The sequence below is a fragment of the Mustela lutreola genome, chromosome 10, assembly GCF_030435805.1.
Source record: "Mustela lutreola isolate mMusLut2 chromosome 10, mMusLut2.pri, whole genome shotgun sequence".
NCBI lineage: Eukaryota > Metazoa > Chordata > Mammalia > Carnivora > Mustelidae > Mustela > Mustela lutreola.
The window spans coordinates 104,901,864-104,917,018 of NC_081299.1; the positions used below are offsets into that span (position 1 = coordinate 104,901,864).

Sequence of the window (15,155 nt, forward strand, 5' to 3'; positions counted from 1 at the left end):
CTCCCCTTCCCCATGATGTCCTTATTTGCAGCAAAGTTTCCTTTGTGCGGCAACTCCACTTGGTGAAGTCTCTACCTGTCACTCACCAAGGAGGGAAGTCGTGTTAGTTTGGTTACAACTCAAGCTTGGACCTCCTGAACTCATCCCTCTTTTCCTGAACTAAATGTCTGGGGTTTTTTTTTTTGCTTGTTTGCTTGTTTTTTAAGGATTTCATCTATTTATTTGACACACACACACAGAGAGAGAGAGAGATCACAAGAAGACAGAAAGGCAGACAGAGAAGGGGAAGCAGGCTCCCTCCCCCCTGAGCGGATAACCCGATGGTGGGATCATGACCTGAGCTGAAGGCAGAGTTTTAACCCACTGAGCCACCCAGGCGCCCCTAAATGTCTGTTTTTGACTTCCTTGCTTTTACTTTGGATTCTAGCAAGTGTTCTGGAGGTCAACCTCCCAATCTGATTGAAATTGTGAATGTCAAAGAAAGAATCAACGGAAGCTACAGAGAACTACAAAGTGGTAAGCGAGAGTGGCACTAGTGCCTTAAGTTGTTGTTGTTTTTAATTACATCTCTCAGTTAAATTGACTTTGATCCAAAGAAGGGGCATTGTTAAAAAGAAAACTGCAGACCCAGAACGGCTTCACTTAGATTAAAATGCCAAGTCAGTAGAGGAGGAGGACTTAATACCTAAACTAACTGAAGTTTCACACTGTCCCGTCAGGAATGTAATCTTGAACCAGTCAACATGGACTTTCCTGGTCAATACTAGGAAGTGGTTTTTTTTTTTTTTGTTTTGTTTTTAAGATTTTTATTTATTTGTTAGAGAGAGAGAGAGAGATACAGAGCGCAAGCACTGGCACACAGAGTGGCAGGCTAGAGGCAGAGGGAGAAGCAGGCTCCCTGCCGAGCAATGAGCCTGATGTGGGACTGGATCCCAGGACGCTGGGATCATGACCCGAGCTGAAGGCAGCGGCTTAACCCCACTGAGCCACCTAGGTGCCCCCGTGAATTTTTAATAATAAAGCTAATTAGATTTTTAAATGTATTTGGTTGAATTTTTTATTTTTATTTTAACATTTACTTGACCTCAAAGAGAGGGAACATAAGCAGGGGGAGTGGGAGCCGCAGACTCCCCATGGAGCAGAGATCCGGACAGATGTGGGGCTCCATCCCTGGGACCTGGGAGCATGACCTGAGCCAAAAGCAGACTCTTCATGACTGAGCCACCCAGATGCCTCTGAATTCGGTTTTTAAACAGGTATTAGGGTCAAGTTTGCCTCCTAGAATTAGTCAGGGAAAGTTCTGTCTTCTATTTTCTGAAAGATATTGTAGAGAACTGGTATTGTTTCCTTAAATGTTTGGTAGAATTCAGCAGTGAAACTAGGTCTGGTTTTGTTTTCAGAAGCTTATTGAGGCAATTAGGCCTTATTCCTCCTTGTGAGAGTCTGAGTAAATTGTGTCTTTCAAGGATCTGGTTCATTTCATCTAAGTTATCAAATCTGGGAGCAGTTGTTCCTTATAGTCCTTTACGGTAATTTAATGTCTGCGCGATCGTACTAAGGGTCTTCCATTTCTGGTATTACTAATTTCTATCTTCTCTATTTCTCGTTTAGTTTGGCTAGAGGTTCATCAATTTTATTCATCATTCCAAACAAACTAGCTTTTGATTTCACTGATTTTTCTCTATTAATTTTGTTTCTAATTTTTATTGCTTTCTGCTCATTTTTATTTTCTTCTCATCTTACTTTGTTTTTTGAATTTCCCGAAGTGAAATCTTAGATTATTGATTTTTAGATCTTCTTTGCTAACACACACACTTCCACGAACGAACTACTCTTGCTACATCCCACACGTTTTTTAAAAAGGTTTTGAGAGAGGGGGAGAGCAAGCAAGCCAGTGTACACCTGTGGGGAGGAGTGGCAGAGGGGCTCGAGAGAGAAGCTCCATCCAAGGGCCTCAGGATCATGACCTGACCTGAACTGGAGGCAGACACGTAACTGAGCTACCCAGGTGCTCTCATCCCACACATTTTTTTTTTTTTTAAGATTTTATTTGACAGAGAGAGAGCGCATGAGCGAGCGAGAGCACACACAAGCAGGCAGAGCAGCAGGCAGAGAGAGAGGGGGAAGTAGGCTCCCCGCCCAGCAGAGAGCCTGACTCGGGGCTCAATCCCAGGACCCTGAGATCGTGACCTGAGCAGAAGGCAGAGGCTTTAACCCACCCAGGCGCCGCCCAGACATTTTTATAAGCAGTATTTTCATTTTCATTTAGCTCAAAATAATTTCTCAAGAATTTCCCATGTAGTATTCAAAGTGTGTTGTATAATCTCCAAGTTGGGGTTCTCCAGCTGTTAATGATTTCCAGTTTTGTTCCATCGTGCATTGTATTTCTAGTTGGAAATCTTCAACTCCAATCACTACTGAATCTGTTTATTTCTCCTTACAGTTTCTATCAGTTTTTGCCTCATGTATTCTGTTCTTAGGCACTTATTCATCGAGTATTATTATACCCTCTGGATAACTGACCCCTTTATTATGTAACGCCACTTTTTATTCCTTGTAGTTTTTCTTGCTCTTAAGTATATTCTGTCTGAAATCAATATAACCACTCCAGTTTTCTTTTAATTAGTATCAGTATGGTATACTTTCGCTGTCTCTCTTAATTTACCTGTGTTTGTAAGTTGCTTTTTAAAATGTTTTGAGACAGAGAACGTGAGAGACAGAGATCAGGAGCAGGGGGGCAGGGGTAGAGGAAGAAACAGAGTCTGATGTGGGACTCTATCCCAGGACCCTACGTTCCTAACCTGAGCCCAAGGCAGACGTTTAACTCACTGAGCCACCCAGGCATCCTAAACTAAGCTTCTTACAGGCAACATAGAGTTGGGTCCTGTTTACCACTCTGATAGTCTGTTTTTTAACTGATGTATTTAGACCATTTAAAGTGATTACTGGACATAGTTGAACTAGTATCTTCCATATCTGTAACGGTTTCTATTCACTGCTTTTGTTCATTGTTCCTTTTCTCTTCCATTCTTTTTCAGCCTTCTATGGTCTTCAGTGAGCATTTTACATGATTCTCTTTTCTCATCTCTTAGAATATCAATTCTGTTTCTTTTTAAAATGTTTTAGTGACTGCCCTGTAGTTTGCAATATACATTTCCAAGCAATCTGGGTCAACTTGCAAATAACACTGCAACCCTTCACAGACAGGGCAGGCAGGTCCTTGTAACAGAGCATTTCCAATTCCCTCCACTGCCGTTTGGAATGTTGCTGTTTGCTCACTTAATTTCTCCACAAGCTATAATCATCTAAGACACACACACACACATTCTTTTTAAAAGATTTTATGAGAGAAGAGAGCGAGCACTCGAGCCTGAGCAGGATGGGGGCCAGGGGGAGCAGCAGACTCCCTCCTGAGCAGGGAGCCAGATGTAGGTAGGGCTTGATCCCAGGACTCTGATATCATGACCTGAGCCAAAGGCAGCCACTCAACCAGCTGAGCCATCCCAGCGCCCAATATAATTATCTAATATAGTTTTGCTATATTATCATTTTGAACAAATTGTCATCTGTTAGCTCAGTAAGATTTTATTTTCATTTATTCTCATTTTGTTTAGTTGGTGGGGATTTTCTTTTCTTTTCTTTTTTTTTTGGTGGGGATTTTCTTACAGCACTTTAAATATTTCACTGTACTCTTTCTTCTTGATTGTATGGTTTCTGCAGAGAATTCTGATGTAATACTTAATCCTTGTTATTCTATAACCAGGATGTTTTTTTCTTCAGGCTTCTCTCAAGATGTGCTCTGTGTCTTTGATTTTGTGCACTTTAAGTATTATGCTGTGATGGTTAATCTTATGTGTCAACCTGACTGGACCATGGTGTCCAAGTATGTGGTCAAACGTTATTCTGGATGTTTTCTGTGAAGGGAGTTTTTTGGATGAGAATAACGTTTCAATCAGTGGATTTTAACTAAAGCAGAATACTCCCTATACTGCTGCCAGGTCTCCTCCAGTAGGTTGAAGGCTTCCCCAGAACAAGTGAGGAGGAGCTCAGCCAGCAGACTGCCATTAGACACCAGCTCTATCTAGCCCTTCTCTGAGTCTCCAGCCAGCCGAGCTCTCTCATCACATGGGACTCATCAAGCCTCCACAGTCCCATAAGCCATTTTGGTACCAGGAGCTGCCCTAGAGGAACAGAATCTTCAAAATGTCTTTTAATGGGTCCGGGGTTTCTGGAATTGGCTCTCTGATCTGATTCGATTGAGAGACACTAAAAACTCTATTTCCAGTAGCAAAAACAGTACTGCTAGTCCATGGTATAACGTGGCAATAGAGATATGCAAAGTATCACTGGATACTCCTGCTCAAGCACCTAGAAAAGGCAGGGATTTGGGGGACTATGTACATGATACTTGAACATTTTGGTCAAACTAACAAAGGAGACTGGCTCACTCCATCATCAAATAGAAATGGTACATACGAAATAGGGCCCAAGCAGGCCCTGAAGGTACAAGGAAGTTACATGAAGAAGGGGCACAAATGCCCATGGTCCCCATTCCTGCTACACAACCCCTCTCACGGCCTGCACCGTGAGAAGCCTTATGGGGCATTCCCTACAACTCACATAGAAAGAGAAGACTGGAGCCCCATTTGCATATGGTTCTGCCTGATATGCAGGCACTGCCCAAAGGGGGACAGCCTTAGTATGACAGCTCTTTCTGGGACAGCCCTGAAGGACAGTGGTGAAGGGCAACCCTTCCAGTGAGTGGAACTCTGAGTAGTATACCTGGCGTTTCATCTTACTCAGATGAGACATGTTGATCATGTTGACTGGTGACAAGGGAGCCCCGGGAAGAAGTACGTGGATAGACTTCTCAGAATGAGCGCAGACACGAGGATGTGAATAATTGTGTGGGTAAGAGGACCTGTTCTGTGGATACCAGTCTGCTTCTTTCTCTAGTCACCCACTCTGGCATCACCCAATGGGCTCCTGAGCAAAGTGGTTATGGTGACAAGGATGGAGGTTATGGGCAGGTTCAGCAACATGGACCTCTACTCACCAAGGCTGGCCTGTCTACAGCTACTGCTGAGTGCCCAGTCTGCCAGGAGCACAGACCAGTCACCAAGACAGCACCATTCCCTGGTCAAATACGGACAACTCCCTAGCGGCAGATCCGTGACATCGGGCCACTTCCATCATAGATGGCACAGTCTTTCTTCTCACTGGAACACTTTGAGCACAGGTTTACCTTCCCTGCCCACAACGCTTCTACCAAAACACCTGTCCATGCACTTGCAGAATGCCTTATCCACCCCTACAGCATGCCACACAGCATTATTTCTGGTTATGAACTGGATTTTGCCTCCCCGGCCACCAAACTCAGAGGTGTGTGCCTGACTCCCAATGTGCCTGCTTGGAGACAGGGCCTTTAAGGAGGTAACTCAGGTTATGAGGTCCAGTGGGGCCCTTAATCCAATGGGACTGGTGTCCTTCTAAGAAGTGGAAGAGGCATCCGAGCTAGCAGGTGTCGGAGGCAGGCCCTGGCCAGGGCGGCCTCCACCATTAAAAGATGGCGCCTGGCTAGTTGCCAGGTTAGGAGTGCCTCGTGAGACTAAGCGGAACGCCCAAAGAGGAAGTAAACAGCATTGGTTGCTAGCGAAGTTGTTCCTTTAGGTGTAGAGCCTGATTCGCTCCCTCCTGTACCCTGCTCGCTGATTGGTCATGTAAGCGTATATAAGTGTGTGGACTTGCGGAAATAGAGAGAGAGAAGATACATCTGAACTGGGGCTTCTTGTCATCCTTGCGGGTCGAGGGCGATAAATGGTGCCGAAACCCGGGAACTAAATAAAGGAATCTTGCAAGGTAATCCGCAGGAAAGCGGGGAGTAAAGGTCCGCAGGTAAGCGAGGACATTAGCCACGTTCAAAAGTGGGAATTCCGCGGTAAAGCAGGGAGTAAAGGTCGACTGAAGTATTTGCGTGTAAAAAGTTAGTGTGCTAGTTAGTGTCTTTAACGTCCGCGTCTGTTGTCTGTGTGTTCATAATGGGATCTGAAGTATCTAAAGTGCGGTTGGAAGGGTCTTTAAAAGACCTGCTGAAAGCCAATGGAACTCCACTAAAAGCAAAAACTGCTCAGGAAAAGGCGGCTCCATGGTTCCTAGATGAAGGCTTGCTAAACATACCTCAATGGGACCACCTGTGATCCAGGGTTTGGCCCCTGTGAAACCTATTAATGCCTCGGGGCCATATCAACCTTTTAAGTTGCCCAGGTGCACCAATAACAGGGTATGGCCACCTGAATGGTCTGGATGTCAGAGTACCTTGCGCTCAGTTTACATCAATGAAATGCATAGCTTTACATTCACTCCACGCTCTCCTACTAATAAAAATAATACCTTTACAGGGTACAATTATTCCTTTCAAAATCCTAAGCAAGGCAATCCCTCCTCTCCCTTTGATGCATGGCAGGTCTGTAACTTGCTAGGAGCATGTACTGATATCTCAGCAGTGTCCATGTTAAATGGTGGCAAATTCCTCAACTGTTCTTATAAACAAAATGACTCTAGTACCTTTGAGACAACAGTTAATGTGTCTTGTACCAGTAATATTACTTATCGGCCCACTCCCATATGCATCTCGCCACCGTTCCTTTTCCTCGTAACAAATGCTAGCGAGCTGAATGATACGTTGAATTGCACTAAGAACTGCTATCTTCCCCAGTGCTGGAATGTCACGGCCTTCAAGCTGGCTGTGATTATGCGTATCCCTACCCATGTTCCTATCCCAGTTTCCATTCCAGAGGACAAGTTACCGGTGGTGCTATCCAGAAAGAAGAGAGATTTTGGTATCACAGCCGTCATTGTGACAGCATTGGCTATATCTACAGCAGCTGCCACAGCAGCAGCAGTCTCGCTTGCTGCAACGATACCCACTGCGGAAGCTGTGAACACCCTTGCAGAAGGAACGGCGGCTGCCCTTCAAACACAGACTCTGATCAATGCACATCTGCAAGCAGGAATCCTAATAGTCAACCAGAGAGTGGATTTGGTTCAAGAACAAGTGGACATATTGGGGGCCCTATTGGGACTGGGATGTATAGCACCCTTCCCGGCAATTTGTGTAACTCCCATAGCCTATACTAATATGAGTGACTTACAGAATGTCTCCCGACAGCTCTCCCAATACTTGCGGGGGAATTAGTCCGCAGAGTTCCGAAACTACACTCAGCACCTGCTACTAGGCATAACAAGGATAAATAACACTAGAGTTGAGCTTGCAACCCTCCCAGAGATAATCAAAACATTGCAAGATGTGTTAACCTTTACGAAACAATGGGCTAGCATAATTGGTCTGATGATAATCCTCGTAGTGGGCTTGATTCTACTAGTAAGGAAACTGCAAATTTGGAGGCGACAGCAACCTAGGCAACAGCAAGCCATGGTGCAGGCCTTGTTAGCCATTGAGGCTGGAACATCCCCCCAAGTGTGGCTAAGCATGCTGGATCGGTAGTCAACGACAGGTAAGATTGGTGGGGGAAATATACCAACCTAAGACAGGACGCAGATCATTGATATCTGCCATCTGATGACGGGTAAGGATATTCCCCGCCACTGACAACCTAAGACAGGCACGATCCCCGCCATAATAGAAAAAAGGGGAAGATGTCGGAGGCAGGCCCCTGGCCAAGGCGGCCTCCGCCGTTAAAAGATGGCGCCTGGCTAGTTGCCAGGTTAGGAGTGCCTCGTGAGACTAAGCGGAACGCCCAAAGAGGAAGTAAACAGCATTGGTTGCTAGCGAAGTTGTTCCTTTAGGTGTAGAGCCTGATTTGCTCCCTCCTGTACCCTGCTCGCTGATTGGTCATGTAAACGTATGTAAGTGTGTAGACTTGCGGAAATAGAGAGAGAGATGTATCTTACATCTGAACTGGGGCTTCTTGTTGTCCTTGTGGGTCGAGGGCGATAAGCAGGGTGTGTGTGTGTACGTGCACACATGCCCGCACACGTACACCTAAGCACAGAGGAAAGGCCATATGAGGACACAGAGAAAAGGCAGCTCAGGAAAAGAGTCTTCACCCAAAAAAAAAGCTAGCACCATGATATTGGACTTCTCACCTCCAGAACTCTGAAATAATTGTTGTTGTTTAAGCTATGGTATCTCGTTATGACCGCCCAAGCAGACTATAAACTCCTTCTGCTTAGGGAAGTCACCTCACAGAATACCAAGTGCAGGAGCCCACACTTGTGGAATTCACGAGTCTGACCATGATCCCCACCATCCAGAAGCAGCTAGCGGGAGAAACCAGTGGGACAGCCTCCTGAAGACTTAGTTACAGTGCCAACTGCCACCTGGGTTGCAACATCTCGAAGGGCTGAGCGAGATTCTCCAAGAGGCCGCATATATGCTCTGCGTTGGTGTCCAAGACGTGGTGCTGTTTCTCCCACAGCTGGGATGCATGGGTTCAGGCCTCCAACAGTAGAAACAGGAGTGATATCATTCACTAGGACCTCTAGTGACCCTAGCAAAACCTTTGCTTCCCGGCCCTACAGCCTTTTGCTCTCTTGTTGGACCTACGCTTTCTCCTGTATGGCCACGCTTTCCAGCTCAGGTGTGCTCTTCTAATCCTAGAACCGGCAGGATCAACAGCCTTGCTAACGTTAACTTAGCCCCGTCACCAGGCAAGTGTCACAGGATTTGACAGGTAAAGAATCACAGGACTGTCCCTGTTGTTTGGTGTTAGAGACTGAACTGTGCTCCCTACCCTCACCCAGAATTCTTATGTTGAATCCTAACGCTCCATGTGACTGTGTTCGGAGGTAAGGCCTTTAAGGAAGTAATAATCGTTAAATGAGGTTAATAAGATGGGGCCCTGATCTCACAGAACTGGTGTCCATACAAGAGGAGGAGGAGGCACCAAAGCTCTCTCCTGTTCACAGAGAAAAGGCCATTCAGGGACAGAGTGAGAAGGCAGCCTTCTCCAAATGCCGGGAAGAAGTCTCATCAGAAGCTAACTCTAGTCTTCTGGCCTCCGAAATGGTGAGATTATGTCTGTTGTTTAAGCCACCCAACCTGCAGTACCTCGTTATTGAAGCCCAAGCAGGATGCATGTAATCAGGATGCATTCACTGACTCCGGCTATGTAACTGGAAGTCAAAGTATGTTTTGGAATAAGCACTGTCCAATTTCACAGTCCGCATATCATGTCTTTTGCACTGATAGTGCCTTCCTTAGTTATACGTATATTGAAGCCCCAGGCAAGGACCACAGAAACAGGCAAAATGGGGGGGGGGGGGAAATAATGGAAGGGGGGAAAGATACGAAGTTTCATGACTGCATCCTCTCATCACCTTACAGATCGAAGTCTGCACTTTAGGAACCCTCAGATTCAATCTGAATACACAATCATTTAAGCAACTGAGCCAGTTTTTCCAACTTGCTCCTCACATGCTTGGAGAAACAAGTATTTCATTTACCACTGAGAGCACCATTCTAAGGGTTATAAAGCTGTGGTGTAACATTATGTCACATGTAAGGATGATAAGGAGATGTAATATTCTGTCTCTTTGTCTTTTTTTCTATATCCAGAATCTCCTCTTCATTCTGCTAGCCCTGATCTGACCACAAACTGGAATCGCAACAATTCTTAACTGCCTCTGAAAAACTTGACCTAATTATAAACCCCCATCTCCAACTAGTACAGAGATTAAGTATGGTGACTAAGGAGTTAAGAGCCCCACTACAAAAATTGACCTATAGCTGCGGATGGTGGTTACGAGTTCCCACAGGCCTATCCCGAGGTTTCTGTTCAGCACCAAATGCACAGGCATTTGGTGTTAATTTGTCTAGCTCCTCAAGGTGCTCATCTGCGCCACCTAAAGGCCTCATGAGAAGTTGTCTTCCGTTAAAGGAATTAAAACAGTACCAAAGGGAAGTTTGTCCAGACACACATGAAAAGATACAGATTTCATAAAACCGAAGTGCAATTCCACATGTGCTTAAGAGACAGGAATCTGTAAGAGGAAGGAGTTTCCACTCGGACAAGAGAAAGCTGAATGATCTACCGAATCATTCTTTTGAGCTCAACAGAGAGCTGAGATTGCAAGACCACTGGGTAGACTGAAGTCCAAAAGCCCAGTAAAGCTCTCCAGGGACGGAGGTACACATGAACCATTTCCTGTCTGGCAGAGAGTGAAAAGGAAAGATGGCAGCCATAAAGTGTGAAGGAGAAAATGACTGCAATTTTAACCATTTCTTACAAGCCAAAGCTATCGTGACAGTTTACAATCCCAGAGGCTCCTGTGTATAAGGTGGGGTTTTGCCTGTCTTTCAGGATTTTTTTCTTTTCCAAGATTTTATTTACTTGAGAAAGAAACGGGGAGAGGGATGGAGGAGAAGCATACTCTCCGCTGAAGAGGGCCCCCAATGTGGGGCTCGAACCCAGGACTCTTGGGATCATGACCTGAGTCAAAGGCAGATTGCTTAACCAAGTGAGCCACCCAGGCACTCCATCTGCTCTTTTTCCTCAGGCTTCTGCCAAGGGATCTGACCTGATATAACCCCCAACTCCAACTAGAACAGGGCACAGCAAGGACTCTGGGGTGCCTCAGTGGTGTGGGCACAGAGACCAGGATCAGCTACCGCAGGCACAAAACCCAGTCACTTCTCTCATTTGTAAGAAAAGTCACCTATCATTGATGTTAGAGTGAGAAACCCTGCCAACCCTTGCTTCCAAGTATAGGTCAGCCTCAATAAAGGGGTGAAACGGGCTGGGGAAAGGGGCTGAGGAGAAAGAGAGCTGAGGAAGTTGGGGAGAGATGAGAGGTGCAGCAGCAGAATGGGAGGAGAAACAGAGCGAGGATGGGGAGGACTTACATTTCTGGGGCCCTTCTGTTCAGGACAGCCCCCGCTCCCCCACCACCACCACATCCCCATCTCTCACCTTGGGCTCTCAGACCCCACAAGGACACTCTCTCCACTCATTGCTCTCTCTTCCCCGCTCCTCCTCAGAGCCTGGTTCTCTGGCTTTGCCGGCCTTTCTGTGATCTCTTAACATCCTTTCAACAGACTTCTTTCCTTTTGAAATCAGTCATAGTCCATTTCTGTTCCTTGCAGTCATAAAGCCTGACTCACTTCAAGCTTTCCTGGAGGAATACTTGGTGATGTTACGGCTTAACTTTTTCGTTTTCCAGAAGGCACTTTCATCTTCTCCTCAAACTTTGAGGAGAACATCTTCTTCTTTGTAACAAAGTAGACCCTTCGCCTTCTGCCTCCATTCAAGCCTCATCCAGTCTCGAGGAACAAAATACCTCTTCCAGAGCACCGGGCATCTTTCATTGTTTTTCAGGCAGCGGCTTTTTTCTTTCAATGTTAATTTTTTTTCTCTTCTGTGTACTGAGTAAGGGAAGGATTGGCTTTGGGATAAAATGAGGAGGTAAAGGGGAAATTAAATACACAGATGGCTATTTTGAATGTAATATGGATTTACATCCACTATGTGCATATTTAGTGTGGTGGTATTTTGTGTACCTAAGTCACGTGCACACTCTAAGACACCTTGGGGACACATACCCTGTGGCCCAGTCCTGGGTGCTCTTGGGTACATGGATATTATGTTCGTTGTTTTATTTTGTTTTGTTTTTTAAGCGTGCAGTTTCCAGATTATGATATATTGAGAAACTGGAATGGAGAGGACTTGGCCAAACTCTCCGAAAACAGTCTTAAGAGTCAGAGCCCTGCCTTGTGGCTTTAATGGTATGCTGTTGATTCTGAGTCAGCGCAAGTCAAGTTTGGTTTGGTTTGTCAGAGTGTTTGATGTTAATGTTAAACACGGCTGATTACTTTGTATTGTAGGTCTAACAAATACAGAAACAGAAACAGAAGAAAAGCTTACAACAACAGCAACAACAAAACCCAGAAATGTGTGTGTGGGGGGGAATCCCCCTGCCTCCCAGTCCCACTCCACTGCTGACACACCTTTACCTATTGCATGTAGGAGTCAGTTGGTGGCTTTGGAGGGTGAGGGGTGCTTTGTGACCAAGGGACCCAGGAAGTCCCAAGTCTTGCCTTTTCTCTGGGCAATGGGAAAAGTGTGAAGGCAAGGAAAAGTAAAGTCACTGTACTATTAACAGAAATTTCACCTCTGGACAGAAAACTGGATAAAACTGGGGTAGAATCTGTGGTTTATGAACTCTTCCCTAACCCTAGGCCCAGAGTGGATTTTCCTTATTTTCTGAGGTGGAAGAGACATGACAGAAGTCAATCAAAGGAGGCGGACAGAGAGAAAGCACGGTGGATGAGCACCGACGCGGGCCAACTGTAGTCTAGTCTAGTCCCGCCAGTACAGAGAACAGACTTGGGATTGCCGACCGGCTTGTGGATGCTGGATCAGTATTTAGGCACCTCTGGCGAAGGACAGCACACCACCTCTGTAGAGGTTCCATGGTGTAATGGTGAGCACTCTGGACTCTGAATCCAGCGATCCGAGTTCAAATCTCGGTGGGACCTTTCCCTTTAAGGGGACAGAGTGGTTGTTTTTTTTTTTTTTTACTCTTCAAGGCGGACAAGTGCCTTCCCGCTCCTCACCCGCTCCTCACCCCGCCCCCAATCCCGCGGAGGGAAACTCCGGGCACGTCGCCCCCCGACCCCACGCCTGGACCCCTCGCAGCCGCGTCCTCCGCGCTCCGCAGCCTCCTCAGGAACCGGGAACCCAGAAACTCGCATCTCAGAGCGGCCCGGCTCTCATCCCCACCCCCACCCGGCGCCACGGACACTGCAGCCACAGGGGGGGCTCCGGGCCACTGCGGCCTCTCATCCCCCACCGCCCCTCGGGCCTCGAGTAAAGCCCGGCGGCTGTGACCACTAAATGCTGTGACCCCGAGGGCGTCTCGCCGCGCGACCTGTCGTTGCACCACTTGTCTTGTCAGGCAGGTTTTGCTGGAGGGTGCTCTGGTTTTGATGGTTCGGAGACCTCAACCGGAAGTGCACTGGCCTGTTTTTGAAGCAAGGCCTTAAATCCTTATTCCGCTTTTACCGAGCATTAACTCTGAGATGCTTCCAGCCCAGAAGATTACAGTCATTCTGACCACAGAATGCGTTACTTCACTGTCCCTGGGGGGCCGGGGTGGAGGGTGTCCACAGTCACTGAACAATGATCCCTGGTGTAACTTTAATAAAATCCGTTTTCATCACGTCCAGTGTCTCTGCAGTGTTGTGCCCCAAAAGTGCTTGGGTCCCTGGCCCAATCTACAAATGTAAATGTGCTACTCACTGACTCTTTCGACAGGCCCGTTTCATACCATAGTCCTCCCTTCCTATAAAATAGAACTCTAAAATAGGGAGAGGAGAGGGTAGGTAATCTGTGCAGTCACTCTGGACACTTGAGGGAGCGGGATCTGAAAGCAGGAAATTGAACCGAAGATAGCACGCTCCAGAAGAGAGGCTCAGAACCACTGGGTTCAAAATTCTCTTAACTTAGAAAAAATAGCATTGCTCGACAGAAAATTAAGCCCGTTTTTTTGAAAAAGGACCTAGGAAAATTCATGCCGCTAGCGAAAAACTATGCTACAGGGCACAGCCACCCTTCCTAGCTAAGACCACAAACTCTGAAAAGTAAGAATTTTCCTTTTCCTTCACCTTTATGAGGCAGACGCACGCGCGTAGCTTACTCTAACACCACAAATAGCAAAATGAAAAAAAACTACAACGCTAACAATACACCAAGCATTCTATAAAAACTTGAATCAAAATGCCTGACTTTCAACGAGAAAAAGACCAGGGGAAAGCGCGAACGCAGTCCCCCACTACCACAAATTATGCAGTCGAGTTTCCCACATTTGGGGAAATCGCAGGGGTCAGCACATCCGGAGTGCAATGGATAAGCCTCGCCCTGGGAAAACCACCTTCATGATCATGGTATCTCCCCTGCCAGGTAAGTATGACTTGCAGGCCCACCGCCCCACACCAGCTTCACACGCCTTGCACTCTTCACACACGACCACTTCTCTCCCCACCACTCTTGAGCCCCCCGACACCTTCCCCGCTTGCAGCACAATGAACCTCCGTCAACCGCCTCGCACTGCTTCCCGTAGCTCCGGAGATCCCATTGTATTTAGGCGGCAGGGGTCGATATCATCAGCCCCTGCGCTTCCTTATTTACATAGCACACGCCCTCTGTGTGGCGTCACAGGAGCACCTCCCTCCGGCGCACAGCCCCGCCCCTGTCCTTGTCCCCTCTTTCCTTCCCACCTCGAAACCGTGCGGCGGCAGGCGTGGGGTCTGAACCTCTGGCCTGCGGGGAACCTGTCTGGCAGGCTCTTCATGTCTCTATACCTTTCTTCAAATATAATGCCTTTCGGTGCGTAAAACAAAGCAAAGGGAAGGGGCTCCTTTTAGATCCAGTCAGTTTTAACTTTGTGATCCAGGATTTCAATTTCAATTTCAGTTTGTCCAGAGGCGCCTGGGTGGTGCAGTTAAGCACTGGATTCTTGGCTTCACCTCAGGTCTGGATCTGGGTGGGAATGGTGGAGTCAACCCCGAGTGGACTCGCGGCTCACCGCAGTCGGCTGGGACTGTCTCCCGGTCTACCCCTGTGCTCCGCGCCTTCCACCGCCCCCCTCCCCGCGCATGCGCACGCTCCAATAGATAAATTATTAAAGCTATCCAGTATCCGAAAGCAGCTGAATTTATGAAACTATAGAGACAACAGGTGACTGAAAACCAACGCTTCTGGGTTTTTGTGTTGTTTTGACAGACAGAGCAAGGGAGGGGAACACACGCAGGGAGAGTGGGAGTAGGAGGAGGAGAAGCAGGCTTCCCGCCAAGTACGGAGCGCGATATGGGGCTCGATTCCAGGACCCTGAGACCATAACCCGAGCCAAAGGCACACAGACGCCACCCAGGCGCCCCTCGCCTTCCGTTTTCACCGCTAGTGGCGCTCCGGCCTGGGAAACCCAACTGAAAGGCTCTTTATTTTAACATTAAAAGTAGATTCTGTTCGGTTGCTCCTGTCACAATGTATTCATTGAAGGATTCTCCTCTGGAGACGGTAAAGCAAGCGGTAAAGGAAGTGTCTCTGGCCAGTCAGGCCAGGAGACGAGTCGGTAACAGGGATTAGGTGACAATGGAGCCAGTGAATGTGAATGCTTGATCCAAGCCCCATTCCTTG

General features: G+C 47.1%; 2 non-coding genes across 2 annotated transcripts; one reads left to right on the forward strand and one right to left on the reverse strand.

The window, feature by feature from the left end:
- The first annotated feature begins 12,424 nt into the window (after positions 1-12,424).
- TRNAQ-CUG (transfer RNA glutamine (anticodon CUG)) lies at positions 12,425-12,496 on the forward strand. Its single transcript has one exon. It is a non-coding gene; the product is annotated as a tRNA-Gln (tRNA).
- A 1,267-nt stretch (positions 12,497-13,763) lies between these two features.
- Positions 13,764-13,927, reverse strand: LOC131810721 (U1 spliceosomal RNA). The gene has a single exon (XR_009345699.1). It is a non-coding gene; the product is annotated as a U1 spliceosomal RNA (small nuclear RNA).
- Positions 13,928-15,155: the final 1,228 nt, after the last annotated feature.